The sequence below is a fragment of the Protopterus annectens genome, chromosome 4.part1 (genome assembly GCF_019279795.1).
Source record: "Protopterus annectens isolate FY-2018-M chromosome 4.part1, PAN1.0, whole genome shotgun sequence".
NCBI lineage: Eukaryota > Metazoa > Chordata > Ceratodontiformes > Protopteridae > Protopterus > Protopterus annectens.
This window is the reverse complement of record NC_056734.1, coordinates 657064141-657084760: the sequence shown is the minus strand read 5'-3', so window position 1 is coordinate 657084760 and position 20620 is coordinate 657064141. Positions and strand designations below refer to the sequence as shown.

Below are 20620 nucleotides of genomic sequence, written 5' to 3'. Positions count from 1 at the left end.
TCCTGTCCTTCACCTACCTTGATATTTATCAAGTCCTTCTACATATTTTTAATTAATACATATCCAAAGTGATTTTGGCCAGAACTTTTTGAAGTTTCATATTGTAATTTATGCTCATTTTGTGTTAAATGTATTTTAACTTCATTGGACATATAACATGTGTATAGTCATTCTAACACTGATTGCATAATAACCCTGTGCTGAGAAAGGAATTGGCCAGAATTTACGAGTGCTGCTTGATGGTTAACACATAAATTCCAATAAATCAAATTTGGAGAGGATTATTTACATGATGCTTAGAATACATATTGGTTCCACCCCTCATTTAAAGACTTTACAAATATGTGCCTGTTTATCTATGGGCATTTCATTGCACTTACTACATTTATGTAACTAGCAAAGCCTGCTAAGAGTATTCTTTTTAAGTTTGTGATGTCATTGAATCACTGTGGAATAATACTCCTCATTGTAGCACAGTATGAAAGTATGCTCATTTCTAGTTGGCACTGTCCCTAAGTGTGTGAGTGGGGGGGGGGGGTTGACTTTATACTGCTCAGCTGTATCCGATTTTGTACAATTTATGTGACTTTCACTCATACTTTTGCTCTGTCCCCATATAATTTTTGATTTTCTGATAAATAACAGTACATTGCAATCAATCAGAAATCCAGATATGAGTTTTATATTTATATTGCAAATAAAATACATATTGATGCAACATAAGTTGTCTTGTTAAATTTTAACTGGATTAGAGTAATATTTTAAACATGCTCCTGATGACAGACCTCTGTCTTCTTATTATTTGTTTGCATTTTATTGAGTTCTTGAGCAATTAACTTAAATGGTATTTTGTTATGAGCACAATGGTTGCCCAGAAACCATGTTTTTTTACATATATATATATATATATATATATATATATATATATATATATATATATATATATACATTTCATGACTGAATTATTTGAGATGGCACTAAAGTGTTCATCATCATCAAAAAGATAATATTGCAAGTTTACCTAACAGAGTATTCTCCGTGTAACAGTCACAGCAATCTTTCAGCCACAACGATTGCAGTTATCTTTCACTTAAAGATAATGAGAAGTTGTAAGTACTTAGAACTTTGACATTTGGCCCAGAATGCACAACAGTAGTCTTCCATGACTGTACAGTCTGATCCCAAAGTAAGGCACAACACAATGGCATATAGCAGATGGAGAAGTAAATCCCATCAGTTTATGAATGATTCCACAACTGCAGAAATGCAGTGTAAAATGTATGTACTTTGTAAAGCACCGGTCTTATGGCATAAAAATAATAACCAATATATTAAGTAGCTAAGGCAAATAATATTTGCAGTCCAGACTCACTACTGTGAACCTCCAGCAATGGTTCATAAAACTGCATGCAACAGGTCCTGTACAGCAAAAAACAGAAGCACCTGAAGCAGTACCTGACACACAGCAATAATACAGAAGCACCTGAAGCAGTACCTGACACACATCAATAATACAGAAGTCTTGCAAAGGTTTCATCACAACAATGTAGGGTTACATAAGCAGGTATATTTCATCACAATTATACCCAGCTATAACAGGCCTTCCATATATGTTTTTATCTGTACAGTTGTGTCTGAGAACAAAGCTACAGGCCAGAAATACATGTGCAGTACACAGATGCATGCATGAAAGAAAGGGGGAGCGGCACTATAGGTATGGCGACACATTACCACACAAGGGGCTACGGCTCTATAAGTACCCTAATAATGTCGAAACAAACAGCAGCTTTCACAAGGAGTTGTTGAAACTATTTAATAAATTTGGTACTGAACTTTTAAAACTCATGATTAGGAATTATGAACAACAAATGGGGACTGTGATGAAAGAAGTTAACATTTTGCATAATAGAATTACTGTAGACTGTCTGTTTAATGTTGGAAAATGGAAGTACAATACTGTATTTAAAGAGATTGATGTACATTGTGATAATGTATTAATTAGAAAAGTAAAAAAAAACTGCAGAGGGATTTAATGGAATATAAGGAAGGGAAAGCATACCCGCCCCCAAAGAAAATCTTTAAATATGATATAGGTGAAGAGGAGAATATGAATTAGGAGGTATTCATTCAAGAAAATGGGATTTCTAAGAGTGTCCATACCCACCCTTTAAAACAACTCCCACTGAGAAGGAGCATAAGAATTGCACAGAAACAGGGTCAATTCAATGTCTGCGGTGGTGGTGCTGCGGTAGTATTGTCACCTCAAAATAAGACGTCCTGTTCGATTCTCAGCTAGAGCATCTTCTGCGTGGAGACATGCGTGAATGGGTGTACCTTTGTTGAAGGTTGTGCATCAGGGCCGGCAACTCGGCATGTAAAAATCTACTGCCAATCATTAGCGGACCGGAGTTCCGCTGTGGCGACCCCTAACCGGGAAAAGCCGAAAGACACAACAACAATAAATACAACCAAGTACAAGGGAGGGGAACAGGGGGAGAGGGTGGAGCAACAACAACAGGAATTTTGTTAAAAACAACAGTCAGGTGAGAGGGCAATACATACAACATTAAAATGTATAGAAGTTTCAAGTAGGATTATTACCACTGAAGGGGGTAAAAAAAAGTCACAAGAGGTAACTTTAATATTTTCAATTATACTGATTTAGTGATCACTGATGAATATTTTATCTTGCTCACTAAGGCTTTTCAGTTTGTACCTAATAGGCCCTTGAGTGTGGTAAACACCTTGGTGGATGTTAAAATGTTTATGAGGAAGTTAAACTTGAACTTGATCTTTAAAGGGAAAAGAAGTGACAAGCAAGTTTTGGGTAGGACGAGTACCTTTCAACCCCACTTAACCCAGTTTTAAAGGTTTTTGACGAACTTGTAGAAAAAGGCATCAGGAAATTAAATATGAAAAAGAATGTAGTGAAGAACTTGACCAAGGCTGAAGGGCATTTGATAGATATATTATGTTACAATAAATGTAGGGTAATGAAACCTGATAAGGGGGGGTCGGGCTGTGCTGATGTACATGATAGATTATGAAGCAAAGATGTTTGAAGTTTTGAATGATGAGGTGAAATACAGTATAGCATCCAAGAATTAAATAAATATCGCATATGCCAAAATTCATTATTACTTAAAGGACCACCTGTTACAAGGTGCATTGGATAAAAATTTATATAATTTTTGCATGTGGAGAAACCACATACTCCAATAATATTTGGAATACCCAAAACACATAAAAGCATTGAAAATTTAGCTTTTAGGCCGATAGTGTCAGGGGCCGATTCTATAACGGAACCTTTGGCTGTATTTGTCGACCTCCATTTGAAAAAGTTACTGGGATTCTTAAAACACATTACTAAGGATTCTGGGGATATTTTAAGGAATATCACGGGGGACAAATACAGTGCTAAAGTGTATTTAGTGATAGTGGATGTGGTGGAATTATTTCCTAGCATTCCACATAATATAGGGTTGGAGTGGTTTCAAGAGATATTATCTGAAGCTAAGTATTTGGATGCTAACACCATTAATTTCATTATTGAATTTATGGAAACAATACTTGCAAATAATTACATGTTTTTCAATGGTGAATATTATAGGCAGGAACATGGTATGGCTATGGGGGCAGCTTGTGCCCCCTGTATGCCAATTTGATACGATATTTCTGGGAAAATAAATATATTATAAACACTGAATGGTACAGGATCATAACTTATTACACCAGCTTTCTTGATAATATTTGCTTGCTTGATGTCCTTTTTGACTTACATTAATATAACAACCACCTTTTTGAGATTTACACATACAGTCTCTTTGGAGGAAATAATTTATTTGGACGTGACGTTATATAAGGATCTGGGAAACAATTGTTTCCAGTTGAGAATATTTAGGAAACACACATTCTCCAACTCATATTTGCACTATGGGAGTGGACAACCCAATTTTCAGAAGAAGGGCATTGTTAAGGGGCAGTTAATTAGAGCTTCAAGAATGTGTAGTGAATCCCTGATATTTCATCAGGAATTTGAATTGATTAAGGGATTGTTTATACAGAGGGAATATCCATTAAGTTTGGTGAATGGTTTAATTGATGAAGTGATTCGAGACAGGGATGTTAAGTGTGGTCCATTGCTGGGAAAAGGCGGTAATTTAGAAGTGAAACACAACATTACTCAGGCGGAATATGAAACTGCCTTTGTTCATACATACTCCACCACCGCTACAGAAATAGAGGAGATTATTAGGAGACATTGGGAATTTTGAAATTACAAGAAGAAACTAAGAACTTTATACCTGACACACCCTAATTTATTAGAAGGAGTGATATGAACTTAAAGGAAATGTTAGAAAGGGGAATGGTGAATCATAATAAAGCAAAAAATAGGGTTGGTACCTACAAATGTGGAATGTGTAATCATTGTAAGTATATTATTGATAAAGATGAGGTGGTGTTAATAGCAAGAAACTATAGGGTGAAAAATAATGGATATTATGCATGCAACACCTCAGGGGTAGTTTACTTGGTAGTGCGTGAATCATGTAACAGTTTTTACATGGAAAAGACATAGAGGAACCTTAGAAGGAGGATGTATGAGCATACACATGATATTTTTAAGGGGAAAGAAGCAAATTAACTTTTTAAGCATTCTCAAGTATGCTCTAACTACAAATTCAAGTTTATGGTCATAGAGCAAGTTACATCTGATGCCATGGGGGGGGGGGTAATTGGGAGGCCAGACTTGAATACAGAGAGTTGTTCTGGCAGATCAAGTTAGATGCTGGAAAGCCCCCAAGTTGAATGACTATATTAGCATTAGTAGTGTCCTTAAACTGAGATCAGCAAAATTATAAGAGTCATGGTCACAAAGTAATTCATTCATGTGTAAATGGAATTACTTATAATAATATTAAGCCAAACATTTTAAAATTGGACTGAAAATGTTTTTAAATTATTATGTGTTATTAAGCATTTTCTTATTAACATTTGGAAATTGTGGGTATTTTCTTTTAAAAATGTGCTTAAGGTTGATTGAAGTGATTTTCTATTGGATGTTTTGCATTTGCTGGTTACATTTATAGGGGACTTTGAATATTGTTAATTTGTTCTGAGGAAGCCTGACATTCTGTTGGGTGAAAGCACTTAACTGTAAAATTATTTTATTCTAGTGTATTTGGAAGTTCTGTTTCAACCCTTTGGGTTGTTTACTGCTGCTAATTGTCTTGACTATTTGTGCTGAATCAAACGGACTGCACAGTGGAATAAAAATTTCAGCTTCTGAGCTGTGGAGTCTTTGGTTTTCTACATTACCACACAAAGCCCATCTCACATTGACATAAATTCCGCACAAGTGGACATAATGCAATGTACCATGTTAAAATTCATCATGTTACACAGCCAAAGTAAGTGGAGTATGTGAAAATAGGCATTTGTGATATATGATACATAATATAGACACATGGCACAACACACAATGTAGCAAAAGCCACATTCGAGAGATAAAACAAACAAAATACTATTATACCCACGTGCATCAATTCACATAAAAATGGGTAGGTAGTAGAAATCACAGCAGCAAATGTTAAACTGTCACTCGGTCACCAACTTCCTTACAGTGCAGGGCCTATGGTCACTATATCCTTACTCAATATTGCTGACGCTCTGCCACAAGGGCCAACTTCTCGACATTTTCACTGAGAATTTTGTCCTTGTACAGTATAAGCAAATTTAACTTGAAAAACCTTGCTGCATATTAACTTCATCTAGTCAAATATGTGCCTGCTTGTGCTGAAAATTAGTTTTACCCCCCCCCCACTTTGAGTTATCCTTGCACTCTAAGTAGCATTTTCTAAGTAGATAAATAATCTAGTATTCAATCTATCTGACCATGCCTTAACCTCAGCTGAGTCCTCTTTATTGGACAAAGGGTTATCTTTTATCCCTTCAACAGGTATGTATGTGACTGTTTTACTTACTGATTTGAGGATGTTTGGGCGTAGTGTTGCTCTGAAGCTGTTGTATATGAAGGACTCTGCTGAACATATTGGACTTGGTTATTCATTGAAACGTAAGAGTTCATATAACCCTCTTCTACCAGCACATATTGATTGTTTTGTTAAAACTTGTGAGAGGGATATTTACAAGCAGTTTTATAATAAAAATGTGAATAAATGCACCTATTTTAATTTGAATGCCGGTCAAAGGAAGGCTTTATGGTCTTTACAAAATAATGCTGATGTTACTGTTAGACTAGCGGATAAAGGTGGGGGGATCATCCTTATGAACCATGTTGATTATATTAATGCTATGAATGAGTTGCTACAAGATGCTGATACCTATATTGCCAATGATGCCGTGCATTTTACGAATATTGTTAGACAGGTTCAAGACAATCTTTATGGTTTGTTAATGTGCAGGCAAATTTACTATGAGTTATATTGTTATTTGCGTGTGGAGCATCCATTTCCTCCACACATAAAGTGCCTACTGAAAGTGCATAAGTCCTTATGTTCACCTCCTATGAGGCCTATTGTTGCAGGTGATAGATGGGTGACTGAAACTATGTCTGCCTTTATAGAGCAAAAATTGGGACCAATAGTGAAGGGAATATCCATCATTCTGAAGGATACTATTCATCTATTAAATGATATAGATCTATATACTAGAGAACCTTTGCATTCTGGATGTATATTGGTGACATGATGTAAAGCATATCTTCACTTCCATACCTAATGAGTATGGCCTGGAAGCTATTAGAGAAATCCTGAATGGCATAGATATGATGGGAAATAATGATGTAATATTACTGTGTACGTTGTTGGATATGGTTCTATCCAATAATGTCTTCATGTTTGATGGTCAACTTTGCATCAATGGGGGTGTTGCTATGGGCACCCCATGTGCAAATTTGGTTGTACACTATTGGGAGAAGATGTTTTTTTTAATTGTGCTTATTATCCACATGTCTGACTTTATAGGTGGTTTGTGGATGATATCCTTTTATTCTGGGATGGGGGACACTCTGACTTATGTGACTTTATTGATTGTCTGGAATCCATGACTGACATTTTGAAATTTACGATGACATCTTCTATATTTAGTGTGGATTTCCTAGATGTCACTTTGTGTAAAGATGATTCTGGTATATTAACTACAGGTTTATATCAGAAACCTTGTTGGAAAAATAGCTTATTGGAGTTCAGTAGTATGCACCCCAGATTCTTATTTCCCAATATAGTGAAAGGGCAATACTGTAGAGTGAATAGGATCTGTAAGGATCTTAATGATCTGAATATCCAGGTGGACTTTTTAGATCATCTATTTGTGGATAGGGGCTACAGTAGATCTATACTAGATAGAGCTACGAGTGAAGTTTTTGGTGCTGGTAAACCATCGGGAGGTAGTATTGGTATTCAACGGTAATAGACTTTGCTTTACAATGACATATGCCAGAAATTGTTAGGCAGAACTGGCATGTACTCACTATAGATCCCATTACAGCTAATATAGTTGGAGAGACACCATGCTTTGTTTATAGAAATAGTCTGAATTTAAAACAACTTTTGTGTAAAGACAAAGTTAAATGTGTTGAATGTGTTGAAAGTGTGAAGGGTTTAAGATTTGGTACCTTCCCCTGTGGACATTGCAATATGTGCAGTGCGATATGTACAACACAGTTTTTCAGTCACCCCGTTTTGGATTTTAAATTCTTTCCTAGATTTAGTGCCACATGTGATAGTACCAACGTAGTATATTGTGCTAACTGTAATTGCTGTGACTACTTTTATGTTGGCAAGACATCTAGGAGGTTGAGGGATAGGATAGATGATCATCTCTACGATATGAAGAACCTGAATTTACAGAATGCTTTGGCAAAGCATGTTGCTGTACATAACATGCACAGTTTTAGCTTTATGGATCTACAGCTTGTTAACAAGAATGTAAGGGGGGTAATTTAAATAACCATCTTGAGTCTGTAAAGCTAAAAATGGATATTCAGGCAATGTGCCCATATCCATCCTGGGCTAAATAATTATATGAGTATAAACCCTGCACTAGAGGCATGGTCCCTTAAATAAATAAATAAATAAATAACCAAGTAGATAGTTTTTGTTGCCTTGCACTTTAAAGCTTTTAGAGTTTTAATTGATTTTGATTTGAATTGATTAATTGATCATGAAGTACAATGAATTAGCAAGGAGGAAGTAAGGATAGCTATGAAGAGGATGAAGAATGGAAAAGCTGTTGGTCCAGATGACATATCTGTAGAAGCATGGAGGTGTTTAGGTGAAATGGCAGTGGAGTTTTTAACCAGATTGTTTAATGAAATCTTGGAAAGTGGGAGGATGCCTGAGGAATGGAGAAAACGTGTTTTGGTACCCATTTTTAAGAATAAGGGTGATGTGCATAGCTGTAGCAACTACAGAGGGATTAAATTGATCAGTCACAGCATGAAGTTATGGGAAAGAGTAGTGGAAGCTAGGTTAAGAAGGAACGTGGTGATTAGTGATCAGCAGTATGGTTTCATGCCGGGAAAGAGCACTACAGATGCAATGTTTGCTCTGAGAGTGTTGATGGAGAAGCACAGAGAAGGTCAGAAGGTGTTGCATTGTGTTTTTGTAGACTTAGAGAAAGCATATGACAGGGTGCCTAGAGAGGAGTTGTGGTATTGTATGAGGAAGCCAGGAGTGTCAGAGAAGTATGTAAGAGTGGTATAGGATATGTACAAGGGTAGTGTGACAGCGGTGAGGTCTGCAGTTGGAGTGACGGATGCGTGTAAGGTGGAGATGGGGTTACATAAAGGATCAGCTCTGAACCCTTTCTTATTTGCAATGGTGATGGACAGGTTGACAGATGAGATCAGACAGGAGTCCCCGTGGACTATGATGTTTGCAGATGACATTGTGATCTGTAGTGAGAGTAGGGAACAGGTGGAGGAGACCCTGGAGGGATGGAGATATGCTCTAGAGAGAAGAGGAATGAAGGTCAGCAGGACTATGACAGAATATATGTGTGTGAATGAGAGGGAGGATAGATGGTGAGGATGCAAGGAGTAGAGGTGGCGAAGGTGGATGAGTTTAAATACTTGGGGTCAATAGTTCAGAGTAACGGTGAGTGTGGAAGAGAGGTGAAGAAGAGAGTACAGGCAGTATGGGGTGGATGGAGAAGAGTGTCAGGAGTGATTTGTGACAGTCGAGTGCCAGTAACAGTGAAAGGGAAGGTCTACAAGAGAGTAGTGAGACCAGCTATGTTATATGGATTGGAGACAGTGGCATTGACAAAAAGGCAGGAGTCAGAGCTTGACGTGACAGAGTTGAAGATGTTAAGATTTGCGCTGGCTGTGACGAGTATGGACAGGATTAGGAATAAGTAAATTAGAGGGTCAGCCCAGGTTGGAAGGTTTGGAGACAAAGCCAGAGAGGCAAGATTACGTTGGTTTGGACATGTGCTGAGGAGGGATGCTGAGTATATTGGGAAAAAGATGCTAAGGATGAAGCTACCAGGTAACAGGAAAAGAGGAAGGCCTAAGATAAGGTTTATGGATGTGGTGAGAGAGGACATGCAGGTGGTTGGTGTGACAGAGCAAGATGCAGAGTACAGGAAGAAATGGAAACAGATGATCCACTGTGGTGACCCCTAACAGGAACAGCCGAAAGAAGATGATGAATTGATATTTGTTATTCTATTAATGTGCAGGATATGCCATTATTTAAACTGAATCTTTTGTCTTGTTTTTGAGATCTGATGAAGCGTGATTTGTTCACGTGAAAGTGCTTATCCTGTTGTCTTATCTATTCGTGGAATAAAACTGGATATTAGAGCCCTGGTGGTCCTACCTTGCTGTTTTTATTTGATTATACCTTGTTTTCTGGGTTTGGACCTTTGGGCAGCAGTTTGCACTTTTGTATTCATAAGTAGATAAATAGATTACATTGTAAATGTCAATTACTTAGTCTTCCTGGTTGACAGGTTTCTGCATTCAGGAAATGAGAGAAAACCTATTATGCCTTGTATCCCTCTGCTACTTGCTTTGTATAGGTTATAAACTGATTACTCTGTGTTATAATTTAAATAGATGGTGCTACTACTCAGCTTATACTCTATTTTTCTCTTGCTACTGGGCCATCTTTCATCCTACCATGACTCTCTAACTCAACATATCCCCATCTCTGTCCCAACCACCTGTTCATATTTCCTGCCTATACTGTCCATGCACACAGCAATCCTATTTAATGATGTCCCTCACATTTATTCCAAATTTAAACTGACTAACTCCATTTCAACTAAAACTAAAACAAAACTAAGTGGAAAAATACTCCCAAAAACAAGTATCAATAATTCCATCAATAATTGCACAAGATACAAAAGTCTTTCTAGGAAGAGACATTCACCCCAATCGTGGCCTCACCTATCACAATGAACATCAAAACTGAAAACTGGTTGTAGGAAGGAAGGCACCAAACACAAAATGTAAGAACAAGCAGATTAATCCAAAATGATCTGAAGAAGTCACAGTATTTACTGTAACGAAAAGCGCTTTATTTTGGATTAAACTGCTTGTTCTTACGTTTTGTGTTTGGTGCCTTCCTTTCTGCAACCAGTTTTCAGTTTTGTGTTATTTCATCGGCTTGTGTCTTTTGACAATGAACATCAAGACAATTCTCTTCCACCCATTACTCTAAACCCACAACTGTCAGCACCCAACCCTGACAATTCAACTTGTGCTGCCATACATGTTAGAAGCATAAGAAATAAAACTGCTGATCTGCATCCATGGATTATCCAAGATTAGCCTGATATTCTTGACGTAACTAAAATATTACTTAAATCCAGCATAAATTGCTCCAAAATTACACCTTCTGGCTATAATATTATCAGTAATGCCCATATAATGAGGAAAGGTGATGGTACAGCTTTAATATTTCCTACAAACCAATACCAAAATTAAATTCGGCAGAGCTTCTTATTGCCTTCCTAAAATTAAACAGTTACAAATAAATATGCATTAGTGTTCTTTACATCCCTCCTGGTGACAATACAGCTATAATGAAAGATATCTAACATTGGAAATCCATAACATTTCCACAAGAAATGATACTGTTAGGTGCTTTGAATGTTAGTTGGTTAGACATAAACTTTAAATCTCCTACATCTAGTGTGAACTTACTGTATTTGGTTTCACACAACTAATTAATAGCCCCAAATATTATAGCACGACATCACATTTCCTATTAGACTGGATCCTAGTATCACACCCTAGCAAATACACCACCTCAAGTAGAATGTCTGACTGTCTCTGTGATCATCTCTAAATCTATATAACCAGTCATCTCACACATCAACTTAAACTCCAAGTTCAACCCAGAAATATTCATTACTATCCTATAATCTAATAATTGGAACTGCCTAAAAATCCTTTCCTTTATATGATGCTGTAAATTAATTCAATACAACTTTCCTGAATATCCTAAATAGCCTTGCACCTTCTAGAAGTAAGAGACTAAAAACAAATAATGCATTTGGCTATCCAAAAAGAGTAGAATGCTAACGCAGGATAGAGAAAAAGCATGGAAAGAAGAGCAAACATATAAACACGTCAACATCTTGAAAACTTCAGAATGCTTCGCAATGGTACAAAAAACAAGTTAATGAAAACAAACAAATATATATATATATATATATATATATATATATATATATATATATATATATTACAATAACTTTCAGAATAATAGTAAATACAACCCTAAAGTCTTGCATCCTGGCCATAAGTGCAACCCTAGGCCCTTTCCCAGTAACTCATCACTCGAAACTGCAATACAGTTCAACTCTTATTTCATAGACAGTATAGCATCTCTAAACAAAGGTTCCTCAACATCTAATCATAAGCCTGCCTAGCAGCCACTTATCAGCACATGCACTTTCACTTTCAAATTTGTGCCCACATTCCAAATAAAAGTACTTTTAAACCAACTCAATCCATGCTCTGCTTCAGCTAATGACTTTCCTAGCAAATACCTTAAAATAGCAGCTGAGAGCATGCCCTACCTTGTCTCAATCCCTATAAAAAGGGGAATCCAGGAATCTCACGTTTACTCTCTTTGGAAAAAGTCACATACTCTCCCTCTGCAAAAAGAAGGAAATTCAACAGACAATACTAGCTTTAGACCTATAGCAATTTTATCCCCCCTCTCCAAAATACTTGAAAAATGTATTCAAAAACAGTTGTTAAATTATCTCCTGCAGGAAGAACTCCTATCCCTCACACAACATGGTTTATGTCCTTCTCATAGTAGTAATACTGCACTTCTAACCTAATCTATACCTTCTATTGTCAACAAAGCTAAAGATAATGACAAATATGTCTCTGTATTTCTAGACTTCTCTAAAGCCTTTGACACATCTTGTCAGAGGATACTTCAGTTTCTCTCAGCCCACCCTTCTAGGGTTCAAAAGCTACCTGTCCAATAGATATCAGTCAGTAAAATGCCATGCCACCCTTTCTCCATACTTCCCAGTCACCACCAGTGTACCACAAGGATCTATCTTTGGCCTCCTCCTCTTTAATATTCTTACAACACCCTTCGCACAGCCACATAACTGGCCTCCACGGTAGAGCACACAGATATCTCCACACTCATTTGCACATCTGACAACATGACACACCTACAAAAAAATTACTGAACTTTAACAGCAACTGAAACATCTCTTTGCAACTTCAACCCTGAAAAAAAATACCACTTTTTTCCCCAAATACCTCTCCCTTTTAAAAAACTAAATTTAAAGTCCTCCTTGTTTATAATACAAACATTGAAGTCACTTCTAATAGCAAATTTTTAGAGATGATAGTGGATGATAATCTTAAATTTGACCCGCATATACAAAAGTGCATAAGAATGACTCACCAAACTGGGGATGCTTTGATGCTTTATATAGTCAAATCCAACTAAGGAATTGTGGCACCACTATTAAACATATACAGTTCACGCAGGATATGCCACATCAGTATTATATCTATATGATGAAAAAATAAAGCTGAGATAAAAATGATAACAATGCACTGCATGCAGTACATGATATGATGAAAACACCCAACACATCACAAGTATCGTATAACAATGGATACATGGCTCATTACAATGGATGATCACCTTCCCATAACTACACAATGTCAGAATGTTATACACAGTTATACATATAATCTCTCTCCATTTGTTTATTTTATTTTGAATTTCTTAACTGGGATAGAACACTGATCCCACTGGAACTATTGCTGCCTCAATCCAGGGTAAACACAACTGATATACATCGTTATACACAGAGTGAATGACAAAATGTAATGCATACATGCATTATGTATAAATATTAGCGTTGGCTTGAAGGTATAAGGGCAATATATATATGATTTTATATACACAGTGACTGACAAAACTCAAGACATACATGCATTAAATACAGAGTAGAAATCAGAGCTGCCACGTCTGAAAGAATCAAAATAATGTGTGAACCTCACTTCAGCAGACCCTGAATCCTGAGAAAAAGCATAATGGAACTCCAACCAGAACAACTATCACATAAACCTTTAAATGTTAATGAGGTAGTTACTACGATTATTATGTCATGTGATATGCTGAAGTACGGGAAAATTCAGTTTGCAGTATATACCACATTGAATCTAGTTGACATCAACTGATTCTGTTTGTTATTGCCAGATATTATATTATATCAAAATAGAAAAAAAAATCATATGTATGAAAGGAAGAAACATATCTGCAGAAGTGAAGAAATACATATTTTTTCAAGTGTTTGTGAATTTCCAACAATGGAAATATACCTCATCTACACCTACACAATATGCTTGTGATACAAGATTGAAACTTGACTGAAAGGTGAAAACATGGGCTCCAGATTTTTGATTTTATCCTTTGTTACAAGTGGATTAAGTGCATAACCTGATAATTTTCCTATATCTTTGGCTGGGAGAAGAAGACAAAAATATATTTAACGTTTTTGCTTTCCTTGCAAAAGAAAGAGAAAACTCAATAATTACAGTTAGCCATATCTTTCAACCTCTTAGTGCAAGAAATCAGGCAAACGCCTAAAAGAATGGGGGACAATTGTACAAAAATAGGGACAGATTTTAAATGTTGCTGTTATAAACTTAGAAAGTCACTAGAATCACAGGTTTTGTGTTAGCATGCATTTTCTGAAGGATACAAAGTCTGAAACTCAAATGTCTGTCATTATTTAGCGACTTTAAACCCCAGTGATTTGCCAGAAAACCACAAATTTTATGAGGAACAGACCAAAAATATTAGGCAAAAAATGGACATTTTGCAAAAATTTGGGCAGTTAAGAGGTATGGTCTCAGCCAAGAATTAGTTAGTTATTTACACAATGCTTGTTTTTTTATAAAGCCACAGCGCTCCTTTTAGAATATAGAAGGATTTGAGTTAAACACTGTAAATCTGGTGACATGCATAAGTTGTCTGTTAAAAGACACTATAAGAAAAGGTGAAACAAATATAAGACTTTTAAGAAAAATACACGTGATCTTTTCAAAAACTGAATGTGTATGTAGAACAAGTTCAGTTATTAATATACAGTTAAAATAATTCAGAAAAAAGATTACATGTAGGATAAAATATGAATCAAATAATAGAGAAAAAAACAATAATTCAAACACATAAAAAAGAAGAATCCACCAGTCAATTGCAAAGCACAATGATATTTTATTAACTCAGTCTGGTCCATCAGGATTCACACTTTCACAGAATCTGACATCACATGACATCATACTACTTCTATATTTGGAGAACAAATAAATCAGTTAAAAAGTATTTTTTTTTCATATTTTTTCACGTTTTAGTCAAAAATTTACATAATAACTAACACATATTTTATTTCCCATGATAAATAATACTTAACTATATTTATGAATTCAAATACAGTTATGCATTTATTTCTTTGATTAAAAATATTTTTATTTATTTTAACAAATGAACAACTGATTGTAACATTTAAATATGTATGGAAGTAAAGCATTGAGCAAGCAAACTAAATTAAAAAATATATCACAATTAAAACAAATATTTACGAAGGAGTCTACTATATATCCAAAACTTTAGATGTTTGTGACAGAGTCCTTGTATCAATAAGTTTGTGATTGTTTAGCAGATTTCTAAATTTCATCCAGATATTGCAATAAATGGTGATTCCAGTTGTTCTCATCTTGATTGTTAGAAGTACTAAATGACAAACATCAGTTGCAATACTTGTGAATTCTTTCATTTTTGTAGTCGACTAATTTTTCCAATTCTTGGTGATTATTTTCCTCTCAGTTGATGGGATACTCCATAGAAGTGGGTGTTTAACTTTCTTTACACAATCAGGTATTTGTGTGTTGAAATAAATTATTGATTTAGTTAGTGTGAACTTATCATTGAATAAAGACTGTAAAACATTAATTTTATCCCATAATGCTTTAATAACTTTACAATAAAAAATGTGTTGCCAATCTGCCTTAATATTTGTCTCACATCTCCAGCTGTCTATGTTTTTCTTACATATTAATTCTATTCTGTGTGGAGTTATAAATGTTTTATGTATACATTTCTATATAAACAATCTCCAGTTTATAGAATATGTCGATTGTTTTGAAGATAAATGAAGTTTGGTAACAAACTAAGTTGTCCCGGGACATCTTCATGGAGGGATTAGGTTAATATTAGGGGGAGTTATGTGGGTTGGGTAGGTGAAAGGGTTAAGTGAAGGCAGGGATAGTTGGGAAGAAATGAGATAATGATGGGGAGGGGCTTAAGAGGTTTAGTCTAGTGTAGCTGGGTTAAGCAATCACATTTTGGCGTGAACTTGCTACAGCAAGTTCTACGTCCAAGACGACCTGTAGGTGTTGGTGTGGTCAGGTAGGCCTTAGACTAGTAGTTTATTGAAGAGGTGGGTTATGTTCATTATCTGGGTTTTGGTTAGCAGTTCTTGTTAGAGTTTTAATAGCAGTAGTATTTTTTTTTAAGGGCAGTTCTAGTGTATACTTTTAAGCCGTGGTGGTTTAGGAAGGTAGCGTTTTGTGTCCTGCACGGGAGGTATGCTACTGCAGATCCATTAATGCACTGACTAGCTGTTTAAAGTGTTGAGCATTGGGTAATTTGGCATGCTTGAGTCTGTCAGATCTGAATTTGTTGGAATTCCAGTGCCATTTCAGGAGTGTGGGTCTGATACTGGCTTTTCTTGGTTGCTGTTCACCGTTGTGGCGGTTGTTGGTGAGGCTGTCGGCTTGGGCAGGTGTGGTGTTCTCAGAGGTTGGGACCTTAATACATTGGGGGGAATGAGCTTTGTAGGCTTAAATGAGTGGAGGTATTGTTATAGTGTATGGGGATAAATGGGTAATTAGTATTTCAGATCTTTCAATTTTCCCTTTTTTCTCTTTTTAAAAAAAAAACCTTGTTGCCATTACCGGATGTGAGTGAAAGTATGTCAGGGCCATACCTCTCAATGGCTTAGCTCTGGGGTGCGGTGGTTCTTTGGGCTGGTCTGATTTGAAGTCTCTGGTTGCTGTCATGAATCGCATTGTTTGTGAAATTTTATTTCTTTATGGTGGGCAGGTAACGTTTTGTGAAGGAAGTAGGTACATATATTTTGCGGTAGTGGGTTGTGCCGGGAATGTGTTGTGTGTCGCAGTTTCTCCTTGTCACTCTTGAGTGGGGGGTTGGAGTTGGCTCACTTTCTTCTTGAGGAGAACTGATGCGTGGGAATACATACGGGCAGTCATTCCGGCACAATTGCGGGTCAGGTTAGCTCATCTGCTGCTCTGGTGTTGAATAAAAAAAAAAAAAAGTTACAATTATAATAAAGCCATTCATTGCATGGAAAGGCAGTCATGAGGAGATTGCTGGTGACTTTGGATCGACCATTTATTTGCTAGGGTACACAATGGACAACCATTTGTATCCTATAAATAAGGTATGGGGGTTTGAGCCTGGTTAAATTCTTACCTGCCAGCTCTGACTAGGGTATTTCTCTCACATGTGCACACACACACAAACACACACACACACACACACACACACACACACACACACACACACACACACACACACACACACACACACACACACACACACACACACACACACACACACACACACACACACACACACACACACACACACACACACACACACACACACACACACACACACACAAACCACAAACAAACACCAGCTAGCAAAGCTAAAGCACCTTACCATACTGATAAGGTTTTCATATGTGGATGCAGAATACAAGAAGAAGCAAGTGTGTATAGATTTAAGCAACAGTAGGTGTGTAAGCAAACTTATGAGATATAAATGCCAAGTCAATGGAGTTGTTGGTGTCACATTGTGCAAACCTGATGAGCTCTGTCCTTCTGAAGCCAGTAAAATGGTTTATCAGTGATGGGTTTACTAATGGATGGAAACGTTTTCTGCCCTTTTTTTACGAGGAAGCATTTAATTTGAAATGAACCTGACAATGAATGAGGCTAATGGAATGGTTATCAGTGCTTACTATGTTTGTTATGTGTACAGTATATTAAGATGCACTAATTGAAGCTGTTACATGCCCTATCTGTTTTACATCTTACTTACTGGAGCCATGCAGTTCCTGTAGTGTCTGCTGGTTGGAACCTTCCCATTTAATTCTTTCTTGTTTATTGCTATTTACAGTCAGCAGGAGGGTGAGCTTTTAGGGAGCCCAGTATCATAGTAGTTGTCGGCAGCAAGACTATCACAAATGAGGGTCATTGGTCACACATGCGCATAGGGGGATCAGTGGTTGTTAGGGTAGCTGCTAATGTATGACGGAAATATTTCCCTGACTATTGGGCATACTTCTCAACTGTCTTTGATTGTCATGGCTCTATCTTCACATCAGGATAGCTCTATTTACTCTGCGGCTAGGTTATGGAACCAGTAGTCAAAAAAAAAAAAAATGAAATGAGCACTGAGTCTATAGGGTTATTTCTTGCAGGGGTTATATTATGGTTGTGGGTATAAATTCACGGCATGGCAAATTAATGTTAATGGCTAATTTCTTCAGTGGCAGAGGTATAACTTTGGGGAGGACCAGGTAGGATTAGGCTGTAAGGGAAACGGTGCTGAGTTGCTGAGTTTTAAATGTAAGAAATGCCTTTTACACCTCACACTGCTGCAGAGAGATCTGTGGAAGAAGGATACCTAGATGGTTCCAAGGCTAGTAGGAGCAATGGGTCTCGTAGAATTGCAGCCATATTTGGCTATATTAGTTATGCATGTAACTTCATACAGATTATAGAAGGAGTCATTACGGGGCACATTGCAGGTGTTTTTTGGCTGACATCAAAGACTGAAACAATACTAGCTTCATAAGTTTTAGTCATACTTTAATTAGGATTGGGGTCCTTCCTGTCATGGTATTGAGAAACCCAAAGTCTTTGAGAAAATAAAGCTGTTCATTTTGGTGGCTGGCTATGGTCATTTTGTGGGGTATGTTATAGTCTGTGAAGTTTTTTGTTTTTTTTTTTCTTTTTTAGGATTGCAGGACAGCAGTAGTATGTTTTGCTGACTTGCTGTTCTTGCATTGGAATGGCTCTGAAATGGAATGCTCCTGGCTGAGCAGATGGGCTGTCATGGGTTCTCTTAAGTCAGTTGATGTGGTTGCTGCACTCTTCGTCACACATGATTTTTGCTTCTGTATGGCCATTGGAGTGGCTCTAATCAGGGGATGACTTATGTCTATAGAAAGGGGATGGTGCAGGATGGAGATTCATAGTTGCGGGTAGCTTTATGTCATCAGTTGTCTCTTCTACAGCCTCAGCAGTTCTCTGTTAGGCATAAGGCAAGCCAGTCCAGCAGGGAGGCATTTGATTATGGCTGCTTTGTCATAGATGTGTGGCGGTGTTGCATTAATTCCTGAGTTGGCAGGATAGCTTGTCTTTGCAGATGACTTGGAAGGTGCGTTATGTCTTTTAGATGATTTACATGTCTTTTCCTTCTTACAGATGTGGGTTTTGGAATGCTGCCACTATAATTTGGAATAGGTGGGTATAATGTAGAGTCTTCTCTTTACATATTAGAGGATTTACGCTTGTCCTTTTCTTTGTAGATGGTGGTGTGCTGAGTAATGTAAGGTAATGTTTTGATAGTACGGATGTTTTGCCACTGGAATGGGGCACAAGATGGGTCCGAGTAATCACCTTATTAAGGTATATTAGAGCTCTGTGTTCAATTAGTGGGAGATGATTATTGCTTTGGTATAGGGGGCAAGTAAGGAAGAGGTAGGTAGGGGGGCCAAAGCGGAAATGGTTGGGGACGGTTTATGGGGAGTGTGGGGATGAGTAGAGTTACGACATTCATAGGAGCACAGGACTTATTAGACTAAAGCCCTATGGCTCTTGTCAATTTTGTGAGTAGAGTTTTATGAAGCATGGTAGGTAGGCAGTTTGTGGGGTAGTTTTAAAACTGGGAGTGTTGTTACAGCAGTGTTAGAAGGTTTAAAGAAAGCTTGGTTGCAGGATAAGGATGGGGTAGGACAGGTCTTAATTGCCTACTAGTGGTATAGGTAATATAAGGAAAGAGCTCTCCAGGGGAAAGGCCAGAGCCAAACAGGAGTTAAGAATGGTTTGGTAATGAGTGAATTGGGGATGTTTATGGCTGGGTATGTAGAATATTTAGTTGCTGAGCATTGGCGGGTTTTCAGGAACTAGGTCAAGGGGTGCTGTTTTTATGCCAGCTAACGTAGGACATTAAAGTTGGAGTTAGACTGTTCCCTATGGTAATGGAGTTGTTGCACATATAGAACTGGGTAGTGAGTGGGCTAAGGTGATATGCTATGGTTAACAGGGTCTTGGGTGTGAGACTTACTACTACTTGTTTGACTGGGTGCCGTCTTGAGTTCAAGGGGTTATAGCTTGTGGTTTTGTTGTGGTTATAGGCTGTCAATACATTCAGGTTGAGCCATAATTTCAGCTTTGAAGGCAGTGGACTAAAAGGGTATGTGTTCTCTTGATGTGGATGTTCCGGTGTTACAATGGGGTCATGGTAATCCTACTTTATTTAGTTTCATTAGGGTGTGTTTCAGTAATGGCATGGCAAAGGAGTTTATGACAGGATTCTAAGGTGCTTTACAGATAATGGGTACACCAAGTGATGTTTGGCTTGACCCTTCCCTTTATGGGAAGTGGATTGAACAATTTTGGGTAGAAGGGAGGGAGGGGGAACAGCCTGGTCAGGCTGGTTGGCGGAGAAGAGTGATAGGCTTGCCGTCTTCTGTTCCCCCTCTGATGTCTGGATGTTCATTTCAAGGATCTGGGGAAAGGAAATGAGTAGGTGAGGAAGCTTGCTGAATAGATAAGCAAGCTGAGGTAAGGATGGTGCTTATTTGGTGGAAGGTAATTCAATGGATGGTGTATGAAGTGAGTTGGGACGCTGCTTCATAAGAAAAGTAAGCGAGCAGAAGTATGGACCATGCTTCTTGGGCAGGGTGAGTAGGTACGCTGCCCTGGATAACATTAAAGTGAGATGGGATGCTGCTTCATAAGTAAAGTAAGTGAGTAGAGGTATGGGCTCTGCTTACTGGG

The 20620-nt window shown here is 37.4% G+C and overlaps 1 protein-coding gene across 3 annotated transcripts in view; it reads left to right on the top strand.

Annotated features, from left to right (window-relative positions):
- Nucleotides 1-20620, top strand: part of LOC122801004 (alpha-1,4-N-acetylglucosaminyltransferase-like) — a 1504136-nt gene that overhangs the window by 1203791 nt on the left and 279725 nt on the right. The window lies entirely within an intron of this gene.